The following is a 10080-nucleotide window of genomic DNA, read 5'->3' on the forward strand; positions in this document are numbered from 1 at the left end:
CAGCTCACTCCTGTCCAGGCTGCTCTGCCTGGTGTTAAGTGTTACCAGAGGTGACCTGTTCCTGTTCCTCTCACCCCTTAGACACAAACATGTCTCATTTTGGTTTCTACTTTTCACATTACTTTGCATCTTTTTTTTATTGAAGAGTTGCTTGTAGAGTTTACATCAATATTTATTTTATTTTTTATAAGTATTTTATTTTATAAGCAGTTAAGTTGTAACATGTTGATCGTCATGACCTGACCTCATAGTGGAATCCAGGTGAACTCATCAGACATGTAACACTCAACAACTAGTTCTTGTTGGAAAGTATAGGGCAGTCATACTCAATAGGCAGACTTGGTCCCGGATCCAAATTAAGAACGGGGTCAATACGGACCGAGTCTTTAAACTTTTTTGGCTGTGAACTTTCTGCTGTTGGGAGTTGTAATAGTGTATGGGCAGTTTTCCTATTTTTATCACATTCACTGACAGACCTTAGAGCTATTTATAACCGGTAAAATTTCCAGTTGATCAACTTGCCCATGTTAGCTAAGTAGGTAAGTGTAACGCTCGTCTTCCTCCTCGTCTGAAGAGGAGCAAGGATCGGACCAAAACGCAGCGTGGGTTGAATACATAATAATTTTAATAATAATAACGAAGACGAAAAAACACTTGAACAAACTACAAAATAATAAACGACGTTAACAGACCTGAACTTGAGAACACATAAAACATGAACGCACGAACAGGAACAAATGAGCGAACGAACGAAACAGCACCGTGTGGCGAACAAACACAGACACAGCAACAATCACCCACAAACAAACAGTGAGAACAGCCTACCTTAATATGGTTCTCAATCAGAGGAAAAGTAAAACACCTGCCCCTAATTGAGAACCATATCAGGCTAATACGTTGAACCCAACATAGAAACACATAACATAGAATGCCCACCCAGCTCACGTCCTGACCAACTAAACAAAGACAAAATAAAGGAAATAAGGTCAGGAACGTGACAGTAAGCTAGGCTAACCCCATGGCAAAATGTGTAGAATTGCAGGAAATTTGCTTTACAGCTGCGAACTGTTATCTCAGCCAACAAGAGGCGTGTGAACAGTTTGGGGTCGCGTGGGTAGCGAGGTGGGGTTTCTTACTACGTGGATAAATTAAAATATCTATCCAGACCTTTGTCACCTAGGAAATTTGTGTGACCGGATCTTCTCAAATATTATTTGAATACTGTGTACCGAAAAAAAACTCTAAATGTTCAATGTTTTTCCATCACATTCTCAACTCTACTGATAGTTTTGTCACAGAAACTGTTGCGTTTAAATAGCAAAATGTGCCTATTCTGGTCTTGGCAGATGCGCTCTAGCCAACAGCTCGCAGATACAGTGCCGGGAAGGCTGTGAAGGTAGGCTAGTCCAGGGTTTCCCCCAAACATCATGTCACCAGAATAAGACCCTCAACATTTATTGGAAAGGAGCATCAAGCTCATACCATGCACTTTCACCACCCCGTGAAGTTCAACGTAACTTTTGACTCGGGGAAACCATGCCGTTTATGAGGTTACAGATGAAAAAAATGACGTTGAACTTCACAGGGTGGTGAAAGTGCATGGTATGAGCTTGATGCTCCTTTCCAATAAATATCGCCGATCTGATTATTTTTCTTCGGTACATGACAACTTCTGTTACTTCATCAAGCACTGATTTCTATCTGCAACAAATCCGTTTGGTGGAAATTCGCAAATGTTTATATATGCATACAAATCTGTAGCCAATTGGATGTAAACCTAGCTATAGATTCAAAATGCACCTTGTGATTACCAGATTGTATTTATTTAACTTGTACTGAATCATTTGCTGCAGAGTAATATAATTCAAGTAAATCCAACATAGAGACGCGTTGAATTCAATTCGATACAACTTTATCTCCTCAGGGGCAATCAATTAAGAAAGGCATTGATTTCCAGTCAAGTGCTTTCCAATGGTGAATCAACAGGGGAAGCCGTCATTAGCGCACAATAAGGTTCCTAATGGTGAACCTTTTTTCAATGACTGTCTGTTTAACATGCTGTGGCAATAGACAAAAGGTCATTCGGCTCTTAATACTTGAATGTCTATGGGTGCACCCCAAATGGCATCCTATTTCCTATATAGTGCACCATACAAAAGGGAATAGGTGCCATTTGGGATGCAACCGGTCTCTCCAGTCCTCCGTAGTTTTGGGGTCACTGCTTGCTCACTGCAATTCTCATCCATGAAGTGACCTGCAAAAAAGCCCCCCTCAAAAACCCCACTAGGCCGAGGGCTCCAGCATGTCTGGTCTTCCCTCGGTACACATACACACACACACACCCCTCCTCTTCTCCTTGTACACAGACAATCTAGCGGTAGGCCTCCTGCTAGCTCCACACAGAGGCCAGCCCTAATTGCTCTTGTCGTAAAGCTCCCTGACCCTAATAAGCTGCAGCTCCCCAAAGCTGTCGAGATAAACCCCACTTTACCTCACCAAACCTGCTTAATGCCACTCCTTATCGGTACACCCCCCCCCCCCCCCCCACCCCCTCCCTCTGCCTTCTGCCACTCAAACACCATGGACGGGACGGTGACGTACTGAGGAAGAGTGAAGAATAGGAGCAGAGTGAAAAAGCAAGAGAAAAATAAACAACGTAGTCCGAGTTATTGGTCTGGTGAGATGAAGAGAGGCAGAAAAACAAAACCGCCCTACGATGAGAATGTTGACAAAGAAAAATCTGATAATATGGTTAAAGATAGAGTTGTTGGAGTGAGAAAGGAGGGACGAGATCTGTATCTGTTTAGATAGATAGCTGGTGTGATAAGATAGTGTTCGCATGATGACCCAAGTGCCCAGCAGCAGTGATTACGTGTTATTCCCTTCCGTGTCTCACCACCAAGTTCAATAAATGAGATCACAGGGCTTTGTGGAGTTCACTTCAAAACAGGTCGTGTTAATTACTAAAAAAGATTGGATGTTAGGCCGAATCACCTTTTAACCCAGGCGTCAGCTTCTGTTGGTTTAGATAGTGACATCTTTTAAACCGAGAGACGTGTCCTCACAAGTTGTCAGCAACACCACACTACAGCTACGGTTTCCTCTAAAAGATAAAAGTTAATTTGTCAATTCAAAAATGTAAAATTGCCCATTGTTTTATTTGTGGATTTTTCACTTCCTGAATTGACAACTGAATTCATTGAAAACTGAGAGAAATTGAGATCATGAATAAAAAAAACTGCCCTATTTTATTAGTTTTTTTCCCAACTTGTTAATTACATTTCTTAAATTGACAACTGAATTCACCCCGAACCTGATATGCAACCCCCATCACCAAAATATTAGTGAAACGTAGAGAGAAAGCTGTTGATTTCCTTCCCAATCATCATAGAAGTAAATTGGTTAGCATGAAAATCTACTAGATTGATGTACTCAGGAACTTGATTTAGACTCAACAGAACAAGAACTGCAATCCAACACGACAAGTCCTTTTACCATAGGTAACCTTACTCCACTGCCTCCTACTTGATTGAGTTGCTACTACACACAATTATATGTGCCAAAAGCATTTAATAGTAACGCCAACTGAAATGATCAAAACATTTGACTTTTAAAAAAAATTATGTAATAGCATAGGACAGTCAATTCATTTTCCCAAAAAAGACAACATGTAATGAAAAGTAATTTCAGAAACAAGTTGTAGATTTTGCTGTATTTTAATAGGATATTTTAATATTTGAAAAATATCACAATGAATATGTAAACTTTCAACAACAAATCTTATTTTTTTTCACTCCCAAATAACTAAAGAATATGATTTATTATGGGTTGGAGAACAGAGTTCTGGCTTTTCTGTGCTACATTTAGTCCTTCACAGGCCTAACAAGTCAGTCACCATCGCTATGCAAAATAGTAATACTGTACCATATTTTCACAATGCAAAATAACCAGGATGAATACTATGGATACATCCTAAATGGCACCACATTGTTCCGCAAGTAGTCTATAGGGAATAGGGTGCCATTTGGTACGTGACCTAGGGGATCATACGTGACCTCTGTCGACATCCCTATTAAAGAGAACAACATACAGTTGAAGTCGGAAGTTTCCATACACTTAGGTTGGAGTCATTAAAACTCGTTTTTCAACCACTCCACAAATTTCTTGTTAACAAACTATAGTTTTGGTAAGTCGGTTAGGACATCTACTTTGTGCATGACAAGTAATTTTTCCAAAAATTGTTTACAGACAGATTATTTCACTTATAATTCACTGTATCACAATTCCAGTGGATCAGAAGTTTACAAACACTAAGTTGACTGTGCCTTTAAACAGCTTGGAAAATTCCAGATAATGATGTCATGGCTTTAGAAGCTTCTGATAAGCTAATTTACATAATTTGAGTCAATTGGCGGTGTACCTGTGGATGTTTTTCAAGGCCTACTTTCAAACTCAGTGCCTCTTTACTTGACATCATGGGAAAAATCAAAAGAAATCAGACAAGACCTCAGAAGAAATTTTTTTTGTAGACCTCCACAGGTCTGGTTCATCCTTGGGAACAATTTCCAAACGCTTGAAGGTACCACGTTCATCCGTACAAACAATAGTGCGCAAGTATAAACACCATGGGACCACGCAGCCGTCATACCGCTCAGGAAGGAGACGCGTTCCGTCTCCTAGAGATGAACGTACTTTGGTGCGAAAAGTGCAAATCAATCCCAGAACAACAGCAAAGGACCTTGTGAAGATGCTGGAGGAAACGGGTACAAAAATATCTATATACACAGTAAAACAAGTCATACATCGACATAACCTGAAAGGCCACTCAGCAAGGAAGAAGCCACTGCTCCAAAACCGCCATAAAAAAGCAGACTATGGTTTGCAACTGCACATGGGGACAAATATCGTACTTTTTGGAGAAATGTCCTCCGGTCTGAGGAAACAAAAATAGAACTGTTTGGCCATAATGACCATCGTTTTGTTTGGAGGAAAAAGGGGGATGCTTGCAAACCGAAGAACACCATCCCAACCGTGAAGCACGGGGGTGGCAGCATAATGTTGTGGGGGTGCTTTGCTGCAGGAGGGACTGGTGCACTTCACAAAATAGATTGCTTCATGAGGAAGGAAAATTATGTGGATATATTGAAGCAACATCTCAAGACATCAGTCAGGAAGTTAAAGCTTGGGTCTTCCAAATGGACAATGACCCCAAGCATACTTCCAAAGTTGTGGCAAAATGGCTTAAGGACAACAAAGTCAAGGTATTGGAGTGGCCATCACAAAGCCCTGACCTCAATCCCATAGAAAATTTGTGGCCAAAACTGAAAAAGCAGGTGCGAGCAAGGAGGCCTACAAACCTGACCCAGTTACACCAGCTCTGTCAGGAGGAATGGGCCAAAATTCACCCAACTTATTGTGGGAAGCTTGTGGAAGGCTACCCGACACGTTTGACCCAAGTTAAACAACATAAAGGCAATGCTACCAAATACTAATTGAGTGTATGTAAACTTCTGACCCACTGGGAATGTGATGAAATAAATAAAAGCTGAAATAAATCATTCTCTCTACTATTATTCTGACATTTCACATTCTTAAAATAAAGTGGTGATCCTAACTGATCCTAACTGACCAACGATGGAATTTTTACTAGGATTACATTTCAGGAATTGTGAAAAACTGAGATTACATGTATTTGGCTAAGGTGTATGTAAACTTCCGACTTCAACTGTATGTGTTCATAATAATAACTATTTGTACTTCAAACAAATGCAAACCATACAACTCCAATCCTTTAATAAATAAGTAACCATTTACATTAAATAGACATTTAATCTCTCTAAATGTTCAACAGTGTTTTGTTATACCTGCAGGTAAACACAACTAACTTTTTCCAGTTAACACATTTACATTACATTTAAGTCATTTAGCAGACGCTCTTATCCAGAGCGACTTACAAATTGGAAAGTTCATACATATTCATCCTGGTCCCCCCGTGGGAATTGAACCCACAACCCTGGCGTTGCAAGCGCCATGCTCTACCAACTGAGCCACACGGGACGGAACACACTGGTATCACAGCAGTGTTGGACTCAAAACACTTGTCACTCTGTCACGCCCTGGCCATAGAGAGGCCTGTGACTAGGGTGGGCATTCTAGTTTCTTTATTTCTATGTTTTCCTTTTCTTTGTGTTTGGCCGGGTGTGGTTCTCAATCAGAGGCAGCTGTCTATCGTTGTCTCTGATTGAGAACCATACTTAGGTAGCCCTTTTTTACACCTTTTTTACACCTGTCTTTGTGGGAAGTTGACTTTGTTTAGGGCACATAGCCTTTAGCGTCACGGTTTGTTTTTGTAGTGTTTATTGTTTTGTTCGGCGTCATTTTGATTAAATAAAAGAGGTCTTCTTTTTCCAACGGCCGTGACACACTCTTTCCCACTAGATACATCTCTCTATGGGAGTGTCAATCAAACCCAGCTTCTATAGAACAATGAGTCTATTTACAAAAAATTGTGTTGTCTTCAGCGGGCACTAGAAATGACAGGACCACCCTCACTGTCAATACATAGGTAATGTGGTCCCGTGTGGCTCAGTTGGTAGAGCATGGCGCTTGCAACGCCAGGGTTGTGGGTTCATTCCCCACGGGGGGACCAGGATGAATATGTATGAACTTTCCAATTTGTAAGTCGCTCTGGATAAGAGCGTCTGCTAAATGACTTAAATGTAAATGTTAAATGTAAATATGATGTGAAAACCTTACAGTCAAGTGTCTATTGCCATCTAGTGGTTGACCAACTTGGACAAATGAGCAGAAATTCAGGGACCAGTGATCATTTCATGTTTATGTTTTAGTGCAGTTGGTAATTTGTTGATTTCTTGCTGGACAGAAGTCTTGTGAACTCATAGGAGTGCTGAACTCCAAATCAACACCTAGCCTGTACTTAGGGAGAAGTGATCCAATGCTGATTCACACTATAGGGCCAAACCGTACCGTTCTGGCTTGGATATTTTCCTCTCACATGGTCCTACCCAGCAACAAAGATGGATGCGTGACCAGGCCAACACATAGTTTTACCCTATAGTGTCAATCAGGCACCAGTGTTCTCACCTTGTCTCCTCAGCAGCGTCGAGGGGAGGAGGGGTACTTTGTCTTCAGGCCCTCCTTGAAGCTGCGGAACAGGAGGCGGCTCCTTCGTTTCTCCTCGTCCTTCCTGCTGTGGAACTCGCCCTGAACTTTGAACCCTTTGTGCACCACGAAGGCAGAGTTGAGGACAGAGAATCAGTAGCCCGTCACGTGGAGCTCACAGGCCTGGGGAGGGAAGAGGGGGAGAAGAGGAGGACAATGAGGTAAGGGGGGACAACATGAAATGGTGAAAACTTTTAATTGAATGACGTGTCAGGACGAAGTATTTAGTTATATTCTATTTGTATAATGTATATTTTACTGCTGTGCAAGAATCTCTGCAGTGTCCTGTGTCTGTTGATAATGTAATGTAGTCCTTACTGTTTTCAACCATACATACACACACACCTGTCGCGTTCCCTCCACATTGAGAGTAACTGGCTACTTTTATCCGAACAATACATACCTGACTGACTGATGCGGGTTAAAGCCGTACTGCCTGAAGCCGTCGTACAGGGGCACGGTGCGGGGCCAGATGTAGAATGGCTCCCAGGGGTCCACCCAGGATAAACTATAGGCCACGTCCAGGGGCCCCATGCTTTGGCTATGTCTGTTCACCCACTGGGAGTAGTTGGTGGGGGCACTGTGGGTACAGCACCTCATAGAAGGGCTGCACCTCTCCCACCTGGTACAGCTGTGCCAGCTCCGACTTGGTGGCAGGCATCTTGTGTACATGGCGGATCTCAAAGGCAGGCAGGACGAAGACCTCGTCTGTGGCAGGTTCACGTCTCATGGCCAGCGGCAGGAACTGCTGGTGGAGGTCGGCACTGGGTGCCATGTCGATGACCAGGATGTAGTTGGCTTCCATGACACCGCTGGCAAAGTTCCAAAGAAGATTGTTTGGATAGGAGGTGTTACTGCCGATGGCATAGTTCTGGTATTTGTCTCGGTGCGTCTCCAGCCTGGCGAACACCGCGACACAGTCCTCCAGACTTGCAAAATGCTCCCGGTCCTGCTCTGGGAAACTCGCCATCTCCCCGGAGTGGCACCATGTGGAAGTCCACCAAGGCCTGTATCTGTATCTGAGGGCAGAAGATGCTGAGGGTGTAGAGCAGGAAGTTGTTGATGGATGTGTGCGTTGCTAAGGCCAAGAGGTGCGAGCTTGCATCCGCTCCATTCTTCTGATTGGTGGAGAAATCGCTTTTGATCAAGTTCTTGTACACACGGTATTTCCCGCTGGCATCAAATATACCCCTCGTGGACAGAGAGTGCCTGAGACGCTCTTTCCGTGAGTTTTTCTCCACGTGGGCATTTTTCTTGCCAGAGCTCCGGAAAGCTCCGAATATCGGTAGCGCTGCTGCTTACCGTGCAGTTTCGATAGAAAGGAGAGGTAGATCAGTTGCAAGACTGCTACCATTACCAGAGCAACACTTTAAACACGGAACATTCCCTATAGAAATGCATTCCCGAGCACTACATGTACACCACATACAGCAAAATCCTTTAGCAATATGCCCCAGGTAGGTATAAAATTGACCACTGCTAGGTGGCTAACTAGCTCCACGGAGCTCATTTCGGAATTTATGTATGGGGGGCTCTCCTCCACTGTCTCGTGCCGTTGACATCACGCAGTGCTGCCGTAGGGTTCGATAAGATTTTCAGTCGTGAAATCATTGCATGGGCCTCCTTCATATTTGATGATATACGGTTTTGTCAATCTCATAGCATTAAAAAACAACATGACATTTGGAGAATGGTGGGGTTTCCACTAGATAGCACATCCACAAAGTTGGCTATATCGTACAAATTCATGAAAACAAAAACGTGCTTTTTGGTCAGAATTTAATTTGATGTTAAGGTTAGGCATAAAGTAAGCAGTGTGGTTATGGTTAAGTTTAAAATCAGATTTTAAGCAGATGCATTGTAGAAATAGGCGGGTTTGTGACTGTGGTAACTAGTGACGACCCTGTTGTGGCGCACGTCTAAGCTTTTCTACCACAAACCCTACTATAGAAGGGCACGTAGCTAGCTGGTTTGACATAGTATATGGACCATTTAATGTGTGCGTAGCAAACAACTGCATGTTCAAATATGCTATGTGGTTTGCTAGCACTTTCATGAAAATGCTCTCTTGAATAACGCAAATAAAGTAATGATAGTAAAGCTGTAGGTTGTGAGACGTTTAAGATAAATAGGGGTTTTGGCTTAGGATGTGACTCAGAGGACGAGGTGGCCGAGTGGTTAAGGCGATGGACTGCTAATCCATTGTGCTCTGCACGCGTGGGTTCGAATCCCATCCTCGTCGACAAATCTTTTCCTATCTCAGGAATATAAGTGGTGTACGGTAGCTAGCTAGAGTGAACAGTATCTGGCCAAATATCCTCCGTGTGCGTAGAAAATGAAAACGATATTGGTCAAAACTGAAACCCCGCCTAATAACCACATCAGATTGACACCTTCTTGCTCGAATACAAAGAAACACCAGAAACAAAATAAGACCTAAAAAAAACGTGCAAACCTTATTTATTGCCCAGTCATGCCCCACACGATACACCATTCGTGTGCTGTTTTTTGGATACTCTATAGCTTACTTGCTCCAGAGGATGGCATGCCATAGCTCTGTCGTTTATGACAGCTGGTAGGAAGGTCCTTTGTTGAGACCAGTGCATCAGAAGACATCGTCCAGGTTTCATGTTGTCTTCACCCATGAAATGGTCCCCACAGTATAAGACTACATACAGGCCAGCTCATAAATGCCTAAAACAGTGACCAGCATACCATATGGACTGAATAATATATTGCTTATGTATTCTTTTTAAATAATTATTTGTATTCCTAACATGAAAAAAAAATATATATATATTCACACAACTACATGGTGAAAGTTAATGTAGGCTAGGACAGTGTACTTCAGATCCTTTGGGGGCACCTAAGACTAGTACTGTATCAGACTGGATGTGT

General features: G+C 42.5%; 1 non-coding gene and 1 pseudogene across 1 annotated transcript; one reads left to right on the forward strand and one right to left on the reverse strand.

Moving 5' to 3' along the window:
- Positions 1 to 5849: 5849 nt before the first annotated feature.
- On the reverse strand, positions 5850 to 8865 carry LOC139534384 (beta-1,4-glucuronyltransferase 1-like; annotated as a pseudogene).
- A 477-nt stretch (positions 8866 to 9342) lies between these two features.
- Positions 9343 to 9424, forward strand: trnas-gcu (transfer RNA serine (anticodon GCU)). Its single transcript has one exon. It is a non-coding gene; the product is annotated as a tRNA-Ser (tRNA).
- The last annotated feature ends 656 nt before the right edge of the window (positions 9425 to 10080 follow it).

The sequence above is a fragment of the Salvelinus alpinus genome, chromosome 11, assembly GCF_045679555.1.
Source record: "Salvelinus alpinus chromosome 11, SLU_Salpinus.1, whole genome shotgun sequence".
NCBI lineage: Eukaryota > Metazoa > Chordata > Actinopteri > Salmoniformes > Salmonidae > Salvelinus > Salvelinus alpinus.